A 7,068-nucleotide genomic window follows, 5' to 3' on the forward strand; every position below is an offset into this window, starting at 1 on the left:
AAGAAAATTAACACAACTCCATGAGAGCCAAAATCCAGCCTTGATTATATCCCACCTGAATTTAGAGGCCATCTGAAGAACAGAATTGATGCACTCTACTGTAATGACCAAAAACCAGACAAGTTATGGGATGGCATCAAGAATATCATACATGAAGAAAGCAAAAGGTCATTGAAAAGACAAGAAAGGAAGAAAAGAGTAAAATGGATTTACAGCTATTGAGTTAAAACACTAATAGTAAGATCTAATCATATTTCCATTTATTCATTCATCGCCTATGATATACCAGGCTCTATATAAAAAATAATAAGCAGAACAAGGTCTTTGCAAAATAACATCTAGCATAAAAGCTTTTGTATTTTTGAGAACTTGCAGAATCTAAATATTATCAGCAAAAAGCCCATGAATCTGTATTTTAATGCAGATATATAATCCAAGAAACTTGGAATATTAAACACAGCACTGGACTTTTGAGGCAGAAAACCTATATTTCAGTTGCATGATCTTGGGCATAGAAATATCCAAGTGTAAGCTAGGAGAAGTTACAATAACGGGAAGATTTTAAGGGTAGAGGTTTAAAGTAGAAAAGAGTAGTCAAATTATAGGAAGTTTAAGATTGATCATTATCAGTAACAGAAGTAGATGTTGATTTGCATTAGTCATTATAGAGTTAGAAACAAACCAAAAAAAAGTTCATTATTTTTGCCTCTCCCTACATTCCCCTCCCCCCATTTTTTCCTAAAACCCACAGTAAGTGTTGAGGCCTCATTTTGATGGATTTTAAGTATAATCTTTGTTGTGGTTGTTAATGTGATAGCTCATCTATTTTAGCAAGCCTTCTCAAATTGTGGGACCATGGGTAACAGTTATTTTTGTTTGAAAAAAAGACAATTCTCATGCTTTTAGCTACAATCAATTTAGGCACTTGTTCTCAGTACTTTCTATTTCTGAATACACAGGTGTTGAAAGGTTATTTATTTATTTCTATGGATAGAAATCCTTTCTTTCCTTCTGCAAATGCATCCCATACTCAAAAAGTTGTTTGCTGCTCTGTCTGAAAATAGACACATGCAAGAATTCTAAACTATCAAGTTGATTTCCAAAATTTGGTATCATCAGAATTCGGCATCCTTATTTATGATGAGCTGAATTTAGATATCTCCTAATTCCCTATTATGTGATTGATGAATTCAGTTTAAGGGCACATATTTTGAACAAAATAATTTTCCATAACTTTAATTAACAACAATTTACATATTTTTATGTCCTTATTTCCTTGTATAAAATCTTAATTTTAGTAGAGTTCCCTCCATAAAATGATTTAGATTTATTAATTAGAATGAGGAAAAAGTCAGATTATAAAATTTGATTATATTATTTCATAACTTTAAAGTTTCCTAAAGAATAATGATTAATGCTTTACAAAAAATCAATATACAATATTTCACTCTTAATTTTTTGACCCTCTTAATATTTGCTCTTCAAACATAGACTGAAACCATAGTTAAGGCAGTGGCTCTAACCAAGTGCGTAGAGATCAGTCGAATTATGTTCCCCAAACTGTACAAAAAATAATTTCTATAGCAAATTGTAAATCAAATTTGATAGTATAAGTATCCAGTAATAAATGTTTGCTATTTAAATAATTTCTTCTTTCCTTTTCCCACGATATCTCTCTTTTTTAAAAAAAGAGATTTTATTTATTGGATTTGTTTAAAAAGAATAAGTTTTTAATAACCAACTTTGAAAATTCATTTCATTATTTACTGGAAACATAAATAAGGATTCATATGTATACTGTAGACACATTGTTAACTAGATAAAGACAGAAATAAGCTGTGAGACATTCATATAGCACCTCTTTGTAAGATAGGAAAAAAAATAAAACCTTATTCTGAATAGTACACCAAGGATAAAGGAAGACTAATTATGTTGAGTGCCATTTGAGAAATTAGTTAGAAAAAAATTATGTACATGCAGTTTTTAAGTACACAAGTTTGCTTGCTTTTTTTCCTATCATTCCAAAGAAAAATGTAATTTTTACATAAAAAAGTTTCCTCATATTCTCATGAAACTTTTACAACTAAATTATAATTTTTTAAAAAGTAATGTTTATGTTAGATCGGTGTATCATGATAAAGAAATGACAAAATGGAGAAAAAACTTACTCTGATTTTGAACAGTTTAAGACCCCTTACTTAGATTGTGTTGACAGACTTCTTTTATAGAGTAAATTTGGTGTTTTGCTTGAGCTGAGGACAGCATTTGGAATGTCTGTATGTTTTTAAATTTGGAAGGTGTAAATTGACAAGATGCTTGATGACATGTCAAGACATATTTGCAAATATTTCTGGTGTCAGCACAATTCAGATTCAAATAAGAACTTTTCTGAAACAAGACCATTTATATGTAAACTAGTAAATATGATGGAAGGAGAGGAAAGAAATGAGATGAGCTTTTTCACCCATTGCTGGATTTTGAGGCATTCATCAGTAAAGCCCTGTGCAAAAAGTCACTTGTCACAAGAAAAGCAAACACAGAGCATTTTCCCTAACTCTCTAGTCCAAAAGAGACACAATAATTATAAAATAAAAATTAGAAATTATTTCACAGAATATATAATCCAAATCTACCTTCTACTAAGATCAAGAATTGAATTGCATTAATTGTGATCCAGGACCTATTGTGTGTGTGTGTAAGAATGCCATTTGATCCTGTTTGATTAATTATATCCCTTTACTAAATCTAATAGAACTCTTTTTGCTTTCTGTTTGTAAAGTTCAATTAAATGTAATCAGAATTGACCTTTAAGCTATCTAGGGGAAAGAAAAAGGAGTTCTGATAGTGCAGTGGTTAAGTCACTTGGCTACTAACTAAAGGTCCGTGGTCGAACCCACAAGCTGCTCCACAAAAGAAAGCTGAGGTAGTCTGCTTCAGCCTTGGAAACCCAATGCAGGTCACCATGAGCTGGAGTCAACTTGATGGCAGTGAAGTTGTTTTTTTTTTTTTTTTTTAATGAGGGAAAACAAAAAAGTGTCTATATTTCTCTACAATAAAACCAAAAAACCTAAACTCACTTCTGTCGAGTAGCATCCAACTCACAGTGACCCCTCTTTGGGTTTCCAAGGCAATATCACTATGGAAGTAGATTGTCCAATCTTCTTTCTGAGGAGTGGCTGGTGGATTTGAACCTCCAGCCTTCTGGTTAGCAGTCGAATGTTTTAGGCACTATGCCACCAGAGTTCCCAAATTTTCCTACAATAGAGAACATTAAATAGTTTCACCACACATACCCAAATGAAGTTACAGAGAAAAAATATGTGTATATTTAGACATGTTAACACTTTTAGGAGACAATTTCAATTTATAATCTCCATGTATAATGTTTTTTATTTATCCATTTTTTAAAATTAATTGACATAAAAATAACTTATTGAATACCTTCCATGTGTGAAAGCACTGCTGTTTGTTGTGAGGTACAGTACACAACAGAATTAGGGTGTTTATCAATGAGAGAAATTAAGAGAGGGATAAAGAATATTTTTAAAATATGACTGAATGTACCGAATAATTTGAAAGAGCAATATATGATATGAGAAAAAAAAATGAAACTTTGTGGTGGAAAGTAGAGTGGCTATGAAAAAAGAACTTCTTGATATTTGATAATTATGTAAGGCTTTTCAAAGAGGTGATATATAAAATGAGGATGGGATGAAAAGCTGGAGTCATTCATGTGGAGCCTTGAGATCAGAGATCTCAGACCGAAACAAAAGCAAGTATAAAGTCCTTATGTAGACCTAGCTCAGAATATTTAAAGAAAGCCAGTATGGTTGATGAGTAATAAACCAATGGAAGAGGGGTATTAGATGTGATGCAATATGTAGGCATGCTTGAGATTATAAATGTCCTTATAAGTCATTAGAAGGATTATGTTTTAGTTTAATTGCAGTGGTTGGGAGTTGTACTTCTTGTATGGTGAAGTAAGGCCACATGGGGTCAACCCTCCTATAGATAATAACTACACAATCTGGATAAAATTCAAAATCAACAACTACCTAAAGGGTTTGCAGAGTAAAAAAATGCAAGCAGATCTTGAAATGGTGTCAACACTTGTGAGAGGAATAATACAGGGTGGATTTGCCTTTTGCAATTTCTTTCCTAAGGGTACATCACAGTCAGTATACGTAGGTTGGATAAACATCCAGTTGAAACACTCTTCCTAACCTTACAAAATCAGAAGACAGGGTTTGAGGCAGCCACGGTCACTACAAAATTGAGGAATAACAGAAGAATCCTGTTCCAAAGAATAAGATTTCCTTTATTCTTTTTTTTTCCCAAGATTTATATTGCTTCAATTTCCTATATAGGAAATATACATATCAGTATATTTCCATTTATCCTCACCTTGAGTAACTCAGATTACCTCTCTCTATATTATAAAGTCCCTAGCACCTCTTTGGTTCTCAAATATATAAGCAATTAATGGTTAAAATGGTCTCAGATGTAATAGCTCTGTAATATAAAACCCAAATTAGTGTATATTTATTGTTTAAATCAGAATTAGATCTTGTGTGGCTCCAGATTGCCCTTAAATTTACTCTTGTGCAGTGTGATGGATAGAGCTAGAAGACTGGCTTTGAAACTTGGCTTTTCCACATCATGATTGTGATGCTGGCCACGTTACTTCATCTTTACGAGCCTCAGCTTCCTCCTCTTTCAGTGAGAATTGTAAACCTTTACTGTATGCCACAGAGAATTGTTACAAAGAACAAATGAGATAGTTTATATGAACATATTTTATAGACTATAAAGAGTTTCTATAGAACTCATACTTATTATCAATATTAAAACTACTATTAACCTTATTCCCCAACGATCACCAGAATATTTAAGCCATCCCCTAGGCTCACTGTTTCCCATATGAGTTTGACCTAAACTTGCCAAAATACTACCTATGTACTTCAGAAAACTCTCTTTCTGTAACTATTATTGCAATTATCCTAACATACACAGCTAGAAAATGTAGATGGTAGATTCGTCAGGTATAATACCATGATATATAATAAAAATAGAGGTTCTGAGTCCACACAGAGGTGGCTGAGGAGAAAGGCCTGGTTACATCTGAAACAATCAACCATTGAAGACCCTGTGGTGCAGTTCTACTCAGACGTACATACTGGTTTCCATGAGTCAGAATTGCAGCTGCTGTGGCAACTGCTACTGGCATCCCAAACATTCAAGTAAACCTCTATTTTCTATTGTTCTGTATTGGCCAGATGGATTAGTAGATGGATAGTTTCTTTACAAGAACAGAAAAACTTAATGCTTCAGGACATGTATACCTCTGGCCTTGGTAATAGTTGTGTTAACTCATATAATGACAATGAGAAAACTGGATGGATAGACCATTCAGGAAGACAGGAAAAGTACTTCTTATACTTTCCGGTTATTAAAGGTTTATTAGAAAAAGCAGATACTTTAGAATTTGCAGTTCATTCACTGAGAATTACAGCCTTCAAGAACTTTGATAATTTCCAAAGTCCCTTAATTTAATTTTTCTCTTTTGTGAAATTAGAATAAACTCACATAGCTCAGTGTTTGGAGGTATATAAGAGATGTGTTAATTTTTTCATAATGTTGTAGCATTTAGTATCTAAAATACCATTGAACTGAGGGGCTTAGATACTTCTTGATGATAATAATGATTAAACTTTATAAACTGCTTGATAGTCACACTGAATGCGTTATTTCCATTTGAACTTTCCTATGTGTATAAATGCATTAAACTGATAGTGCCTAAGGCATTTGACCACTGACCAAAAGGCTGCTGGTTCAAACCCACCAGCCACTCCACAGAAGGGAGAATGAGCAATCTACCTCCATAGAGACACCACCTTGGAAACCCAAGGAGTCAGATTTGACTTGATGGCAGTGATTTTTTTGTTTGTTTGTTTGTTTGTCTGTTGGTTTTAACTAATGCATATGATAAGCATGTACTTATTACTTGTAAGGTTTATATCTATATAAATCTGCATTGCTAAACTATAAATATCTAAGCATATTTCCATTTTTAAAAGGAGAAATTGAAAGAGATTAACACACATGCTCGCTAGACCCTCACGGTGCACAAATATATTGAAGATATATATATATACTCAGTGATATTTTGGAGATCCCTAAGAGAATACTGACTAGCTGTTTGAAGTACGCTTCCTCTACATTTTCTGAGGGCAACTAGACCTACTGATGGGGGAAAGCCTCAGAAACACACCATCAAAGAAATTAGGATGAAAAAGTCAATATCTGCTATTTAGAAAAATTCTATCATTTCAGTGGAGTGAGTTTCCAATTGACACAACTTTCTTCATTTAATTCAGGGGGCAAAATCATGTTTTCTGCAAATCATATACTCTACATTCCACAATTTTGAAGGCAACTTTTGTGTCACCTGCCAAATTTATAATTGATGACATATAGCCCAAATCCCAGCTCTCTGCCCACCTGAACATGATCAGGATGTAGATTTCCAGTGTTATTTAGTAGCAGTGATTGCCTGTTGAGACTACAAAACAAACAAAAAAAAGAAACAACAATAACCAAAAAAAAAAAAAGTTGCCATCAAGTTGAATCCAATTCATGGAAACCCCGTGTGTTATAAAGAAGAAGTGTAATCCATAGGGTTTCATGGCTGTGACTTTCTGAAGCTGATCACTAGGCTTTTCTTCTGAGACCCCTCTGGGTGTTTTTGAACTGCCAGCCTTTGAGTTCGTAGTCCATTTGAGCTACCCAGGGGTAAAGTTCATAGAAGCCAATGAAAGTTTTGAGAATCTGGTGGAGAAAGTGGAGCCACCAACTTAGGTAATATAAAGTCTTCCAGTGAAACCATTTCTCTGCTCATTCAATTATATTATTTTTCTGTAAGTTATTAAGAGTTTGGACTAACCATATGCCTATGAGGAAGTTATAAATATTAACAGCTCAACACACAGCAAGAAAAAAAAACTTTGTTTAATGTAATATTTTCATGTTTTTCACTGAAATAATCCTGTAGGCACAGGCCAGTAAATA

General features: G+C 33.4%; 1 pseudogene; it reads right to left on the reverse strand.

Moving 5' to 3' along the window:
• Window positions 1–4,689, reverse strand: part of LOC103210378 — a 22,754-nt pseudogene extending 18,065 nt beyond the window's left edge.
• Window positions 4,690–7,068: the final 2,379 nt, after the last annotated feature.

The sequence above is a fragment of the Orycteropus afer genome, unplaced genomic scaffold, assembly GCF_000298275.1.
Source record: "Orycteropus afer afer isolate SDZICR_OR568_19922 unplaced genomic scaffold, OryAfe1.0 scaffold00604, whole genome shotgun sequence".
NCBI classification, from domain to species: Eukaryota; Metazoa; Chordata; class Mammalia; order Tubulidentata; family Orycteropodidae; genus Orycteropus; species Orycteropus afer.